The following is a 16,698-nucleotide window of genomic DNA, read 5'->3' as shown; positions in this document are numbered from 1 at the left end:
TTTCAATGATATCATTTTTAGGGCTGCACGACCTTTTGATCACCTTTTATAGATTTTTTTATATTTTTCAAAATGGCAAAGAAGTGCCATTTTCGACTTTGGGCACTATTTTCCGTTACGGAGTTAAACGCATTGAAAAACCGTTATCATATTTTGATAGATCGGACATTTTCGGACGCGTCGATACCTAATATGTTTATGATTTTTACTGTTTATTTATGTCAGTTCTAGGGAAAGGGGGGTGATTTAAAATTTTAGGTTTTTTTATTATAATTTTTTTTTTTAAACTTTTTTTTATTTTTACTATTTTTCAGACTCCCTAGGGTACTTTAACTCTAGGTTGTCTGATCGATCCTATCATATACTGCCATACTACAGTATGGCAGTATATGGGGATTTGACCTGGTATATAAGATGACGGCTGATTGGTTCAAGCGACAGCAATTCCATTTATTATATTTTGTTCTATTCCCTAAGAAGAATGGCTTGACCATTAAATATTCTTTTACCTCGTGTTACCCCATCATCTTCATAAACCGTAAGCTCTGGCGAGCAGGGATCTCACTCCTGTTGTTCCATACAAATGTTGTGCTCTGTCATGTTATATTATATTTGTATTTGTTTCCTTTGATTTGTAAAGCGCTACGTAATATGATGGCGCTATATAAATAAAGATTATTATTATTATATTATTATTTTCCTCCTCATTCATTACAATGTGCTATCAGCACATTGTAATGGAGGGGTTAAAACGAAATAGTTTCGAGTCTTTGAAAGACCCGAGTCTACCATGGAGACGGATCGCCGCCCCCGATGACGTCACGGGGAGCGGCGATCCCAGGTAAGATGGCGGCGCCCATGCGCCACTATCTTTTTGAGTGAAGAGAACATCGCTGTGAGAACACCCGCGATCGGTGCTAGCACCGCTGTTACCGGTAAGCCTTTGCTGCAATATGCAGCAAAGACTTACCGGCTATGGAGAGGGCTCAGCCCGTGAGTCCTCCCCATGCAGCGCGACCTGACCGCCGCCGTGAATACACCGCGGGCGGTCGCGAACTGGTTAAAATAATAAAATTATATTGTGTTATGGGTAGAGATGGGAGAATCAATTCTACTGAATCAGAATTCGGTTAGAATTTCAGGAAAACTTTGATTCGTCAGGAATCCGAAGTTTAAGTTAATTTGTGGGAACAAAGTTTTTTTTTTTCCCCCTTTATTACCAAATTGGGCGCAAGCACAACCTGTTACATGGGGCAGAGAACTCTGGGAAGGAGAAAGGAACACCCTCAATCACATGTGCAGACCTGTAAGCCAATCAGCGACCGGCAGGCTTATGTGATGTCACACAGTCCTATAAAAACAGGCAGCCATTTTCAATCTCAGCACTTCATGTGCTATCTGTAGCGTCCAGCTGCTTGTACTGTGCTGTAGTGATTTTTGCTCCACGGTTGTCCGTTTTGGGGGATCTGTATAGTCCAAATAGCAGTTCTTTTTTGTTGCTGAAGTGAATAGGAAGAAATCAGTGTAAAATCCACATACTTTCTGTAGTGATTTCGGCTCATGTCCCAGGGTGTCAGTTCTTGTTCTTCTGTATACCCCAAATTTAAAGTTTTTCTGGTAGATAAAGTAGATCCGTGTCAAATCAACATAGTTGATTAACCAATATGTCGCACAGAAAGGTGGCAGGTGGAGCAGGCACAGGGCGCAGCACAGTAAGGGGACATCGCGGCAGGGGTGACTCTGTGAGGCCAGAACTGCCATTGTCATCTAGCGGCAGAGTGTTGATAAACAACCCAAAGGTTGTCGATTGGTTGACTCGGTCATCCACTTCCTCCCAGATGACATCTGACAACCCCCCCAGCCAAGAGTCCGTGGGTTTGTCAGATACAACACTTAGGTGGCATGGCCCAGGAGCAGGTCAGCGATGCTCACCTGTCCTCAAACAGCCTCTGTCCTGTTCACTTCCATCAGCCAGAGATCTACTAGGTGGTCTGGGTTCAGCGCCACTATACAGCGAGGGCGAACTCCTTGAGGACAGTCAGCAGGTGCTTGGCAGTGAAAAGGTGGGGCAGACATCCGCTGCTTTGTCCAGTAGGGGGGAAAGTAGAGATGTGGAGAGTGGCACGGGAGGTTATGTTGCACTTGCAAGTAGTTGGGCTGTCCATACTGAGACCGTTGAAGAGAATAGCAGTGACAGGGAAACACAAATCAATGATGATCGCCAGGGATTCATCATCATCGTGAGGAGAAGAGGGTGTCAGCTTGCGCATTAGGCAGCGAAGCAGGCAGCAAGTCGCTACCGTGAGTCAGCAGGATGGCAGCAGGACGAGGACGGGAGCCAAACGGACGCGAGGTACAAACCCCGCTTTACAGGTCCTAGTAAGCAGTGGCACAGGGGCTTAGTGAGGCAGTGGCATTAGTAGTCACTCAGTGGAGAGTGTTGGCAGTAAAATCACCACCGCGGATGTGTCATTTTTTATTAAGACACCAGAGGAGCCGAGCGTATGTATATGTAGAATCTGCAGGCAGAAAGTGAAGCATGGCCAGTGAGCGAACGTTGGCACCACGGCCCTCGGTCAACATATGCAGTGTCACCATTTAATGGCCTGGGAGAAACTTGGTACAGATGTGGAGGTCTATCCTGCCAGCGCAGCAACAGCAGCAACTCCTAGCGGCACACATGCCATTTCAGCCAGTCAAGGCTCCAGCACCTCTGCCGAAGGGAGCTGTTTGTCTTTGACATCATCTCCCATGCCAGATGCTCCTGCTCCTCGCTACACATGGCGGCAGCAGTCGCTGCATGAGACGATTACAAAGAGACAACTGTATGCATCCAGACATCCTAAGATGCAGAAGCTGACCGTGCTCCTGTCCAATTTGTTGGTACTGCAGTCCCTCCCTTTCCAAGTCGTGGACTCTGCACCCTTCAGGGAAATAATGACTTGTGCCGAACCAAGGTGGAGAGTTCCAGGCTGAAATTTTTTTTCCAAAAAGGCAGTGCCAGCCCTTCACAAATATGTAGAACAGAAGGTGGGCCAGTCCTTCCCTTTCCAAGTCGTGGACTCTGCACCCTTCAGGGAAATAATGGCTAATGCCGAACCAAGGTGGAGAGTTCCATGCTGTAATTTTTTTTCCAAAAAGGCAGTGCCAGCCCTTCACAAATATGTAGAACAGAAGGTGGGCCAGTCCTTGAGCTTATTGGTTTCTTCCAAGGTGCACGGCAGCACGGACGTATGGAGCTATAGTCAGGGCCAGTAAATGTCCTTTACAGCCCACTGGGCGAATGTGCTTTCCGCCCAGCCACACCAACAACTTGAACAAGAGACGCCGCTTTCTCCTCCAAGTCGTCAAACTGCTGCTCCTGCGCCAGTGTCCTCCTCCTCCTTCTCCACCACCACCTTAGCCTCCACAAGTCTAAGTGCTGCTTCATCATACCACATGTGCAGGGCACAGTGGTGTCATGCAGTTCTACACCTGGTTTGCCTGGGCAAACAAAGTCACACAGGACAGGAACTGCTCCGCGTCATGCAAGAAGAAATCAATCTATTGCTTTCTCTGTGACAGTTGAAAATCGGAACCATGGTGACAGACAATGGGAGGAACATGGTGTCCTTGCTGCACCGAGGAGGGATGGCCCATGCACCCTGCATGGCGCACATGTTCAGTCTGGTTGTCAACAGGTTCCTCAAGTCTTCTAGCCATCTGCAAGAAATTCTAAAAATGGCCAGGAAACTGTGCATGCACTTCAGCCATCAGGCCCGGCACCAGCACCCGGCCAACCCGGGCAAGTGCCGGGGCCCCGGGGTACTAGAGGGGCCAACTCGGGCCCCTGGATCAATTGTACCAGTGTCACTTTAAGACACTGGTACAATTGATTACCATCCGGCTCATGTCGTTTTATGCCTCTATGCTGCACCTGTCCTGGTTTCCACGAAGTGGTGCTCCGCATGGTATGCAACGTCTCTGAAGCCGGCGCACATGATGACATCATCAGATCACGTGTGCTGGCTTCAGGGTTGGCGCGTATGAGAAGCCCAGGCTGAAGAAAGAAGGCAGCTGCAGGCGCTGCTCCGGGGGAACCAGGAAAGTTGAGATTTTTATGTCCGAAGGGGTGAGGGAGGGGATCAGTGTGTCCGGAGGGGGGAGGGAGGGGGTCAGTGTGTCCGGAGGGGGTCACTGTGTCCACAGGGAAGGTCAGTGTGTCCGGAGGGTGCGGGGGGCAGTGTGGCCACTAAAACCTGGAGCCGGCCCTGTCAGCCATTCTTACAAAGCCAAGCACACCCTCCTCGAGTTTCAGCGTCTGAACGGCCTCCCCCAACGTAGTCTGATATGCAATGTTTCCACCTGTTGGAATTCCAGCCTCCATATGTTAGACCTCCTGCATGAACAGTAAAAAGCCATTGATGATTTTTTTGATGATGCAAGCGGACCGGATTACTCCCCTGTGTAACTTTGATGTCAGTCACTGGCAGCTAATGCGTGACACCTGCCGTTTGCTCAGGCGCTTTGAAGAGGCCACATTATTTGTCAGTTGCCAGGAATGCAGGATGAATAACATCATTCCACTGCTTCATGTCCTGGAACTCGTGCTACTAAATATGTCTGGTCAGGGCACTGGAGAAGTGGCGACTACATCTCAGGGCCACATGAGTCTGGTCGGGGCTGAACTGGAGGAGGAGGACATTGGAGCACAAGCAGAGTCTGGTGAAATCAGTTGTTTTTCCACTTAGGTGACAAGAGAGGAGGAGCAGGAGCATCCAGAGGAGGTAGAAGACGAGGCAGATGACCCAGAATCACCGTGGCAGTATACAGTGGAGATGGAGGCCGGGAGTCCCTCAGAGTCACTTGCGCAGATGGCCAGCACCATGCTGCTTTGCCTAACTAGTGACAGCCGAATAGTCAACATCTGGCATAGGGATGAGTTTTGGCTCTCCACCTTCTTGGAACCTCACTATCGGTCAAAACTGGGTGACTTTTTTCCAGCTGCCGAGAGGGAGGAACAACTGACGTACTAGAGAAATACTCAATACTGAAGACAGTTGGCCGCTGCCTTTGTGCGCCACTGTCCATCCTCTGTCAGGTCTCACCGGGCGATTCCTGGCAGTGATCGCTCACGTACTACTGCCACAGCTGCTGTGGGGAGATGGGGGGGTAGGAGCAGTAGCACCTCCATCAGCAGCAGCTTAAAACTGGAGTCCTTAATGAGCAACTTCCTTCACCCGCCTAGTGAGGAGGGTAGCCGCCACCAGCAGCAGCAGGGCATGGAGCAGACCCTGCACCAGCACGTGTTGGCCTACTTGGACAGGACTTTACCACCCGAGTTAGAGGATCCCCTGCAGCCAAACTTGAAACGAGGCTGCAACTTGCGGAGTTTGCAGTAGAGAAGCCGTCCTGTCCGGCCATCGTTACCCCAAGGAGAACCCACGTGTCCACCCATAATGTGGAGAGACCTTTGTCAAGATGTATCAGGCATATTCGTTTCAAACTTCATATTCGTTTCAAACTACAAATTCATTTCAAACTACAAATTCATTTCAAACGTCGTCATTGTGCCACAGTGTGGCCTACCATGTTGCTGCCACCTAAAGAATTTGTCATTGTGACACTCTCTTACCTGATGCTGCTGCCGCCACCTCCACAATCTATCATTCTGCTACTCCGTGGCCTACCATGTTGCCGCCGCCTCTAATCTGTCATTGTGTTACTTTCTGACCTCCTCCTGCTGCTGCTGCCACCTCCACACTCGGTCATCCTGCCATTCGGTGGCTTACCATGTCGCTGCCACCTCCATACTGTCATTCTGCCACTCTGTGGCCTATCAGGTTGTTGCCATCTCCACACTCTGTCATTGTGCCACTCTGTCGCCTCCAGCTGCTGATGCTGCCGCCACCTCCACACTCTGTCATTCTGCCACTCTGTGGTCTACCAGGTTGCTGCCACCTCCACACTCTGTCATTGAGCCACTCTGTGGCCTACCATGTTTCCGCCACTTCCATAATTTGTCATTGTGCCACTCTGTGGCCTACTCATGCTGCTGCCAACTGACTGCTGTCTACCTAGAACACCCTGTGATTTCCATAATGCTGTTTTCATCCTCCACCACTCTATAACGTTGGCACCATGTTTGATTTTTCCCTTTATTTCATCTGTCAGAAGGAATGAAAAGCCTCAGGATCAGGAGTGGATACAGAACACAGAGGACATGCAAATATCCCATTTACTGGTCTTGGATCCACTCCTGTTTGTTTTTGGCTTTAGCAATACTGATGTATTATTGACCGATTGAATGCAGACACTGACGGATGAAAAAAAGGGCAAAATGATTAGTGACGTCAATGCAAAATTACTGCCAACACCCTCTCCACCCTTTTTGGGGGGTTCCTACATGTATCCACATTTAACAGAACAGGTTCTGTCATCATCTACGGAATCATCTGATCAGTGGCGTAACTAGGAGAGACAGGGCCCCCTAGCAGGCTACTGGATGGGGCCCCCCTTCCCACTTAAAAAATATACACACATGCGAGTTACATTCACATATAAATACTCTCATGTGCACACACAACATATACACACACATACAGTGCCATATGCAACATACTCACATATAGTGTATACAGACACCATATACACATCACAGATACTGCATATATACATCACAGTATATGTTAAATACATATTATGTTGGACAATGTGCAGTAAAATATAGATATAATGGTGCACATTCTCCATTCTTTAATGTGTCTTTACCTTGTCAGGCTGCATTCCCGCTTCATTTATTTGGTGAAGTTGGCCTCCGTAAGTGCACATGGAAGTGAAGAATAAAGGGATTCTAAGAGCGGCGGCTGTCATGTGCATGTCATACTAAAACACAGCATTGTTTGAAGACCAAACCACGCTCCCTATGCATATTTAAGCATGGCACAACATTCTACAACACCCTACAGTCTCTCTGCAGCCCAGAAATACCTGTTTTTTTAACGTGATTCGTTTTGATTCGATTCGGGTCAAATCAAGTTTTTTTGAAAAATTTGGCGAATCGAGCCGAACTGACTTTCAACAAATTCGCCCATCTCTAGTTATTGGCCCTTTGTAACACACGCTCTTCTTGTGTTCATTATCATATTCCATGGTGTGCGGGCCGGTTGAAAGACTAGTTAGCTGTGCACGCCCAATCATGTTTTGTGGCACCTGTATATGATATCTGAAGTCATGTAGAGACATATAGACATATGTTTCCATAACCGACAGCTGAGGGCATAACAACTATGCTTCTACTCCCAGGCTGTACTGCTGTCTGCACAAACATTACTTCAGGTCTCCATAGCACTTTACAACTTAACTCAAGGTGATTAGGTGACATCTATGCAGGAAGGTTTCTTGTCAAAAGGATAATTCATGCCCTACACTGATAATGCATTATGGCTCTAGTATATGCTGTGGCTTCAAAAATAACCATGACTGAGCATATTAGTAAAATGTATACTTTAATGCATGACATTAGCTGAATCATTAATGTACTGTACAGATGCAGCAGAGCTGTGTCTCTCATTTAACACAACTCCCTATTATACTGCACTGTATAATGCTGAATAAAGTCGTCCTTACAGGTAACAAAAGTATTGATTTCTGTGACTCTCAAATTGAATATTTATTCAATACATTATTACAATTATACAAATATATAAGGAACAAGTATCAGAGCATTTTTGGGCCTCCAGAAGTCTGGTATGAAACTAGGTAACTTTCTTTGGTTCTCTTTGAATATTCCCTTTTATGGAACATAGATTAAGGTGTTGGCGATTTGAAAGGACAATCAGTAGCGTAGTCCAAAACACAATCTGATGGAAAAATGTCAGACTAGTAAGGCTCTAAGTTGCTTTTAATGGACAGGGGGCCCACAGCCTGAACTTCTGGATGTAATCCTGCATTTCAAAAATTTAAAGTGATTGTAGGCCCCCAATTTTCAGTGGAGACCAAGAATAACACATTAATAGTATTGTATCAAAGTTGGACACAGCCATTCTTCTTTTATCAGAATATCAGCAATTAACGGATTTTCATGTTTCAAAATGATAGATTATTTCTAGAAAAGGGATTAATATTAGCAATATCTATTGTGCTTTAGGGTAGTGAGTGATTATTTAATATCCATTATGATCCTGGGTATAAAAGGGGTTATATGTATAATATCCATTGTGGTACAGAGTATTGGAGGTTTATTGGTAATATCCATTGTTGTGCAGGGTAGTAGAGGGGTTATTGGTAATATCCGTTGTAATGTAGTGGAAGGGTTATTGGTAATATCCATTGTTGTGTAGAGTAGTGGAGGGGTTATTAGTAATATCCATTGTGGTGTAGTGTAGTGGAAGGGTTATTGGTAATATCCATTGTTGTGTAGAGTAGTGGAGGGGTTATTAGTAATATCCATTGTGGTGTAGTGTAGTGGAAGGGTTATTGGTAATATCCATTGTTGTGTAGAGTAGTGGAGGGGTTATTAGTAATATCCATTGTGGTGTAGTGTAGTGGAGGGGTTATTAGTAATATCCATTGTGGTGTAGAGTAGTGGAGGGGTTATTGGTAATATCCATTGTTGTGCAGGGTAGTAGAGGGGTTATTGGTAATATATGTTATGGTATAGGGTAGTCAGGGGGTTATTGGTAATATCCATTGTTGTGTAGAGTAGTGGAGGGGTTATTAGTAATATCCATTGTGGTGTAGAGTAGTGGAGGGGTTATTGGTAATATCCGTTGTAATGTAGTGTAGTGGAGGGGTTATTGGTAATATATGTTATGGTATAGGGTAGTCAGGGGGTTATTGGTAATATCCATTGTGGTGTAGGCCCTACACCACAATGGATATTACTAATAACCCCCTGACTACACTGTAGGGTAGTGGAGGGGTTATTGGTAATCTCCATTATGAAATAGGGTAGTGGAGGAATTATTGGTAATATGCATTGGGGTGTAGGGTAGTGGAGGGGTTAATGGTACTATCCACTGTGGTGTAGGGTAGTAGAGTGGTTTTTGGTAATATTGATTGTGGTGTATGATATTGTGATGAAGCCTTTTGAAGGTCTTAAATGAAGCCTACCATTTAAATTGATGCATTATGAAGCATACATACTTTGAGAATGCTGTAGCTACACTGATGCAGGATCATATCTTGGTTAATCCCTGTGCTGAATGGTTTTGCTGATAAAACAGATATAACATTATGATAATGAAGCTCTGTCCCTTCTATGGCTCCTTCAGCATTTGCTTCTGTGCTTCTCCTAGCACATGAGTTTTTCTCTGCAGGAGATGATGGTGCAATCACTTTTCTCCCTGTCAGAGAGAATAATCAATTGTTGCACCATCCCCCAGCTACTCTGTATGAGTGATCCAGCTCAGGTTGATTAGTCATGCTTGACTAACCGCCATTTGTAACTCCAAGCTCCCTTGTGTAATGTGTTGATCGAGGCTGCCACGCTGACCCAGCTTTCCCAAGGTCCTTAATGTTATAATTGTTTTTACAGCAAAACCACTCAACTCAGGGATTAACCAAGATATGACCCTGCATGAGTGTAGCTACAGCAGTATGTTTGCTTCATAATACATGAAATCAAATAGTAGGTTTCCTTTAAATGTTAAATCTTGGTGGTCTATAGCAAGAATGGTGTTAATAAAATTTGCCTGCCTTTACACAGTAATCTGTGATGGACCCTTGGTAACTATGAAACAGAGTATACGTTCTAAAACCACTTGTACCCTTTCTCCATTAGGTCCCTATACAACTGAAAGGGAAGAAGCTGTCTAAAGTGGCCAATATACATTTCCTGTTCTGATTTTATTTGGCTGATTTTAGCTAAGGCTTTTAAAGTGTCCCTTATTGGATTTATGGTTTATTATTGACAGCAGCCAGCTTGGCATTAATACATGAGGCTTATCTGCCTGTCTGATTTCCCAGGTCTGGTATTATTCTGTACAACAATATGCAAACTAAATGTAAGGGATTATTCCCGAGATCATCATCTCCTGGGATAGAAAAAGTAAACCTTTCCGGCACTAAACACAGAAGTCTCCTACTTTGTCACTAAGTTTATCAAAATTTACTTGAATCTATAGCACAAGCGAAGAAAATAAACTTTGTAATACATAAGAGGAAGGTTCTTTATTCCATCCTCTCTCCTTCTTCTTTTCAATCTAAGATCTCTGCTGAATTCCTTTGTTCTAGCAACAAGACAGAAGCCCCTTGAGGCATCAGATTATACATAGTTACGCAGAAGAGGGAGGGGGAACAGTAAGTAAGTCCCCACCCGCCAGCACACAAAGGGCAGTGCTGAAATTTTGTGCTGCAATATGGTATATAGTACTATTGGGTAGGATTTTGCTTTGTGCTGTGTTATAGGTTTGATGTTACTGGGAAGATATAATGTGCTGCACTGTGGTGCTGGGAAAGTATGTTGTGCTGCGCTGTGGTTACCTGGTGTTGCTAGTGGGGAATTATACGTGCTGTATGGTCTTATTTGCATGATAGTATTTATTTGCTGCTGTTGTACAGTTAATTTGCACAGTTGTAGTCAGAGCTGTTCACATAGCGAGGGAAAATACCTGCCACAATGAATTACTCAATGGGAAAACACTGTGAAAAATTACATGAAAAAAAGAATCAGGAATTTTAGTTGACAGTAAACTTCCGTATATGTAGCAACCAGTGCCATGCAGCTGCCAAGACAAATATCATCATAAGGGGGCATGTATGCTCATGGCAAAAATATAGTTCTGCAACATTACAATTCATTAATAAGACCACATATGGAATGGATGGGTAGTTGGAATAAGGTGTCATTGATACAAAGATTCACTCTGATTTGGAATGGAAAGAGGTTTTCCCCAAACATGAGGGAGATCAACACTGAAATTGACTGCAACTATAGTGGACATGGATTTCCCTGTTAAATTGTGATTTTGGTACAACCCTGTAAATGCAATTTGCAAACACAAATGGGTGAAACTATTGTATGAGGGTCCAAGACACATATGTGTTGCATGTGGCCCTTTTGTATCGTGGTTACAAAATTCTTCACAACACAAATTCCACCATTGAAATGGGCGTACCGCTGCACATTTAGACCGTGCGCCATATTTATCACGCACCAAGAAAAATGTTGACGCACTATGTCGGAGCAGTGCAGGGGATACCATAATCATGAAGAACGTGCAGCAGAAGTCCTGAATCTCGCGCCCACTGCATGCTACACAATCATAGTGCATATAGTGCAGTTTGCACTATTCTTAGTGAATGTGCCCCATTTACTTATGTAAATGAATAGTGGATTATTAAATGGCCAACGACACCCACTAAGTACAGGCGGTCCCCTACTTAAGAACACTCGACTTACATACGACCCCTAGTTACAAACGGACCACTGGATATTGGTAATTTATTGTACTTTAGTCCTAGGCTACAATAATCAGCTATAACAGTTATCACAGGCGTCTGTAATGAAGCTTTATTGTTAATCCTGGTTCTTATGACAACCCAACATTTTTAAAATCCAATTGTCACAGAGACCAAAAAAGTTCTGGCTGGGATTACAATGATAAAATATACAGTTCCAACTTGCATACAAATTCAACTTAAGAACAAACCTACAGACCCTATCTTGTATGTAGCCCGGGGACTGCCTGTACTGAATTGTGTACCTGCCACCCAACTCGTAACCTTCACATGGACACTGTACAGTAAACTACAGGTGGTCCCCTACTTAAGGACACCCAACTTACAGAAGACTCCTAGTTGCAGACGGACCCCTCTGCCCACTTTTGATCTCTGATGAAGCTCTCTGACTGCTTTACTATAGTCCCCGACTGCAATGATCAGCTGTAATGTGTCTATAATGAAGCTTTGTTGATAATCCTTGGTCCCAGTAAAGCAAAAAAAAAATTGTCTGGATCTACAATTATAAAATATACAGTTTCAACTTACATACAAATTCAACTTAAGAACAAACCCAAGGAACCTATCTTGCATGTAACCCGGGGAATGCCTGTACCATAACTCTTGCCATGTATATACAGAATGGTCACATCACAATACTCCAACTTCTATACTGAATACTGCATATAAGGGCACATCACAGTCATACTAGGCTTCTCTTGCATATATGGTAAAGTGCAGTGCATCCTGCATTTATATAGGCACACAGTAGATATTAAGCATATAAAAGCACCGATGGAACAAATACTCCTTTTATTCTTACAGCACAGTACTACTATTTTTATCTTGGTTACTGAACAAGACTACTAATTCTATCTAGTTTACATGGACACAGCAAAGTACTACAGGCGGTCCCCTACTTAAGGACACCCGACTTACAGACAGACCCCTCTGACCTCTGGTGAAGCTTTCTGAATGCTTTACTATAGCCCCAGACTGCAACAATTTTTTTTTTGTCTGGATCTACAATTACAGGGCCGGCGCCAGCACCCGGCAAACCTGGGCAAGTGCCGGGGCCCACAGCTACTGGGAGGGCCCACTCGTGGCCGGGTGCTGGCACGGTAAAGCAGCACTCCGCTTTCTGCAAGACGCTGCTGTGTCGTGAAATCCCCATCCCAAGCAGCCTGGCCGTGCCGGGTGCTGGCAGGATGCTGCGCATAAAGCGCTGTGCGGCTGCCGGCAGGAGGAGGAAGACGGCGATTGGAAGCTCCGGACCTGAGCACAAGAATAGGTGAGTAGTATTCTATTATTTTAAATGGTCACATTTACTAGTCCATGGGGGATGAGGAGGGGCTGTATATAATGAATGGGGGATGAGGAGGAGCTGTATATAATGAATAAGGGCATGAGGAGGGTGCAACATATAATGAATGGGGGGGTGAGGAGGGGGCCACATATAATGAATGGGGGGGGGTGAGGAGGGGGCCACATATAATGAATGGGGGGGTTTGATGAGGGGGCCACATATAATGAACGGGGGGGCGTGAGGAGGGGGAAACATATAATGAATGGGGGGTGAGGAGGGGGCTGTTTATAATGTATGGGGGGATGAAGAGGGCGCTGTATATAATGAATGGGGGATGAGGAAGGGGCTGTATATAATGAATGGGGGGTGCGTGCAGGGGGCTGCATATAATGTTTGGGGGGGAAAGGAGGGGGCTGCATATAATGGGTGGTGAGGGGGATGCACATAATCCATATGGGGGAGGGGGGCTGCATAATTAAACTATGGGTGGTGAGGGGGACCTGGGCTGTATATAATTAATCCATGGGGGGGCTGCATATAAGTAATTTATAGGGGTGAGGAGGCTGTATAAAATGAATCCAATGCAGCTACGCCAGTTTACTGCAAAGGGCCCACTGAGGCTCTGTCGCCCAAGGGCCCACTGAAACCTGGAGCCGGCCCTGTACAATTATAAAATATACAGTTTTCAACTTACATGCAAATTCAACTTAAGAACAAGCCTCCGGACCCTATCTTGTACGTAACCCGGGGACTGCCTGTACTTCTATTTTTATGTATAAATAGGTACATAGCAAAGTACCTACTTATCTAGAAATAAGCTAGCTTATGGTACCATACCTGAAAGCTTGGTTGTGTTCTTATTCTATGTGGTCTGTTTGGTTATTTGGACCATCTAGAAGCTCTAATGCTTTTGTATGTGTCATATTTGCTAAAAAAAAGGATAGGCCCATCCATCAATTCTTTGCCATTGTAAATAGAAAAAGGGCTGCTTGCTCAGCTTTTTCCCTATCCAAAAGAAAATTTAGACAAGGGGATATATTTATCTATAAATTGAAATTCAAGTTCCATATATATGTAGAATGTGTGTTGTAGTAATCTGTAGGTAGTAAGCTTGGTTCTGGTACTGTATCTATGCAGTAAGTTTGTTTTTTTGGAACTGTATATATGTACTAAGCTTGGTTCTGGTAGTATATCTAAGCAGTTCTCGTACTGTATATATGCGTAGGTGTAGTGTGCCTGAGGTTTTATATACATAGTAAGCTTGATTCTGGTAGTGCATATATGCTGTTTTCATGGTTATGCTACTGTATCTGTGTCCTATCCTTGATTTTGTTACTAAACAGTAAGCTTGGTTCTGGTACTTCATCTATGTAGTAAGCCTGGTTCTAGTCCAATATCTATGTAGGAAGCTTGGTTTTATTACCTAGGCATGCTTCACTCTGATGTCATATCCTGTGTAAATGTCTTCTTTAAATCTATGGTTCTGAGACTGTATCTACTCAGTAAGCTTGGTTCTAGCACTGTAGCTATACAGAAAGGCTGATTATGGTCCATATTTGCATAGTAAGCTTGATTTTATTACCATATCTATGTAGTAATCTTGTTTCTGATCTATGGGATACACGTGATTACAGCACTATTGAATGTACTCAAATTAATTATAATAATACTATTATTAGGCTCGGTAGCCATATTAAAAAAAAAACTAACATATTTTAAATAAATAAGTATTGGGGAAAGGTAAGTATCTGATTTTTTTTCCTGCCATAGGATTAAAAAGAATAGAAAGAGAGGGGGTTGAGGGGAAATGGCTACAGAAAAGGGGGCAGCTACCACAAAAGGGGCATAAAGTGAGGGAAAAGGATACAGAAAGGAAGGCATGTTGGCCTACAGAAAGGGAGCATAAGATGGGGCCACAGAATGGGCGGCATAAAGTGTGTGGGAGCTACATCAAGGGAGGCAAAGGCAAAGGTTTGGGTCACTAAATATATTTTAATACAGGGATAATTGTACATCATGGTATAAGTTATATTCACATCCCACAACATACAGCTACAGCTAAAAGTTAGCTATGGGCCCAGTCTTTTTCACTTCACAGTGAATTACTATGGCTGTTGTGTTACAAGTGTCCTTTGTACTGTATACGTTGTGTAAGTGCAGCATGTACCCAACATATGAAAGGGCACAAGAGGAGCATATGTTAGCTGTATACCTCAGTGCTTGTATGGCACAAAGCCATCATGTGAGTTTTCCAGGTTGAATGTGACGCCTGTGTCATATGAGAGAGGGAAACAAGTGTGTCATATAAGTGGTACATGGATCATATGTGTGAGTGGCATGGTACACTTGATGCTTAAATTAACCCCTGTGCATTAAAAGTCTGCCCCTGGGAAAATTGATGTCAAATTGATAGATGGAAGCCTCACCAGGGGAAGGTCTGCTGTTGATGTCATTAAATGAAGCTACTTTATTGATTTTTGCCAGAAAATAAAACTTGCAGCTTTCAAGAAATATTCAACGGGGATTAAACAATCAGCATGAAAAACAAGCTCTGCGTACAAAACAATGGCTTACGAGACTGTAATGAAGACATTTTTTATCTGTCAATTAAATTATCAACTATAATTGATAAAAGTGACATACAGGGTTTGTATCCATGCAACACACCCTCGCAATGCATCCATACATATGGTGACACAGTGCCCTCAAACGCAGTGCACACCTGGTATCTAAACAGCGGTAACAGCTACAGCACATTCATAAAAGAGATGACTATTGTGCCACCACACTCACTGTGCCCCATAACTATGCCAATCATAGTGCCCACCAGTGTATACCAAATATAATTATATCCTCTGTTAGCCCAAAATAACAGCCATTGTACCCCTCATACTCCCTATAACACTTAGACCCAATGTTCCTTAGCTCAGTTCAGCTACATTGGCACAAATACCTGTTAGCTATAACAGTGACAATTCCATGTCAAAGTGACTGCAAAGTAAAAGCAATGTCACATATTCCAATAAAATATATCTGTCTATGATACATATGGATGCGTTAACTCTAAAAAGACATTTACTTACCCGGTCTTCGGAGTTCACAGAAAGTGCATTGTCTGACTACAATGCACTGTGCTGCGATTCATTAAGATCGTGCGCCCGATATCATGAATGTGTGCGTCCCCGCTCAGGTCCGACAGAGTTCTCCATCTTTTTAGTGGAGCATGTAAGGGCTAGGGCTTGCGACACAATTTGAAAGTTAAATCCCGCGCTCAGTTCAAATCAGTCCGATTTGTGTCACATGGAAGCCAGGGCAGCTGTGCCACAAAAAACGGGCACAGTCCGAAAAAAGTTGTCACAAAGCGGCGCAGAGCCCTTAGTAAAGGTGCCTCATAGCCTTACATGAACCATTTGAAAGGTAAAAAAACCCCAAGAATTAGTCATCCATCACATATCATACGCATGGGGCAGCTCAGCCAATCAGGGGGGATTTCCAAGTAGGAAATACATCTCTTAATCTTCATATGCTCCAATAGTTGTTTTTTTTACTGTAATATTAAGGCCTATGGCATTATCGCATTGCATTTGACCAGATATGACAAAAACCTACAGTATATGTGATAACTCATGGAAAAAATACAGTCTACTGTGACATATTCAGTCAATAAAAAGAATGAGGTCAAAGAGGTCAGTCATTTATATGCAGCCTGCAGACAACCTATGGTTTATAATTCCTGTGGTTCTCCTATAAACAATATTAAAGCACAGCTGATGCATGAATATTCTCTTTAGAAACAATTATAACGCTTCGTAAAATATTTCAAATGGTAAAACAAATGCATAAATATACCATTAAAAATAGACGCAACAAAATGTAAAAAAAAAATACATAAAATTCTAATAAATACACATAAAAAGATCAAATTAAAAAACATAAAATTATAAGGACTGTAATATTTTATTCAAGGTTTC

At 43.7% G+C, this 16,698-nt stretch overlaps 1 protein-coding gene across 4 annotated transcripts in view; it reads right to left on the bottom strand.

The window, feature by feature from the left end:
* The window catches only part of GDAP1L1 (ganglioside induced differentiation associated protein 1 like 1), a 49,051-nt gene that overhangs the window by 19,323 nt on the left and 13,030 nt on the right, over positions 1-16,698 (bottom strand). The gene's annotated exons all lie outside the window — the stretch shown is intronic.

Source organism: Engystomops pustulosus, chromosome 6 (assembly GCF_040894005.1).
Source record: "Engystomops pustulosus chromosome 6, aEngPut4.maternal, whole genome shotgun sequence".
In the NCBI taxonomy this organism is placed as follows: domain Eukaryota; kingdom Metazoa; phylum Chordata; class Amphibia; order Anura; family Leptodactylidae; genus Engystomops; species Engystomops pustulosus.
This window is presented reverse-complemented; position numbering and strand designations above follow the sequence as displayed.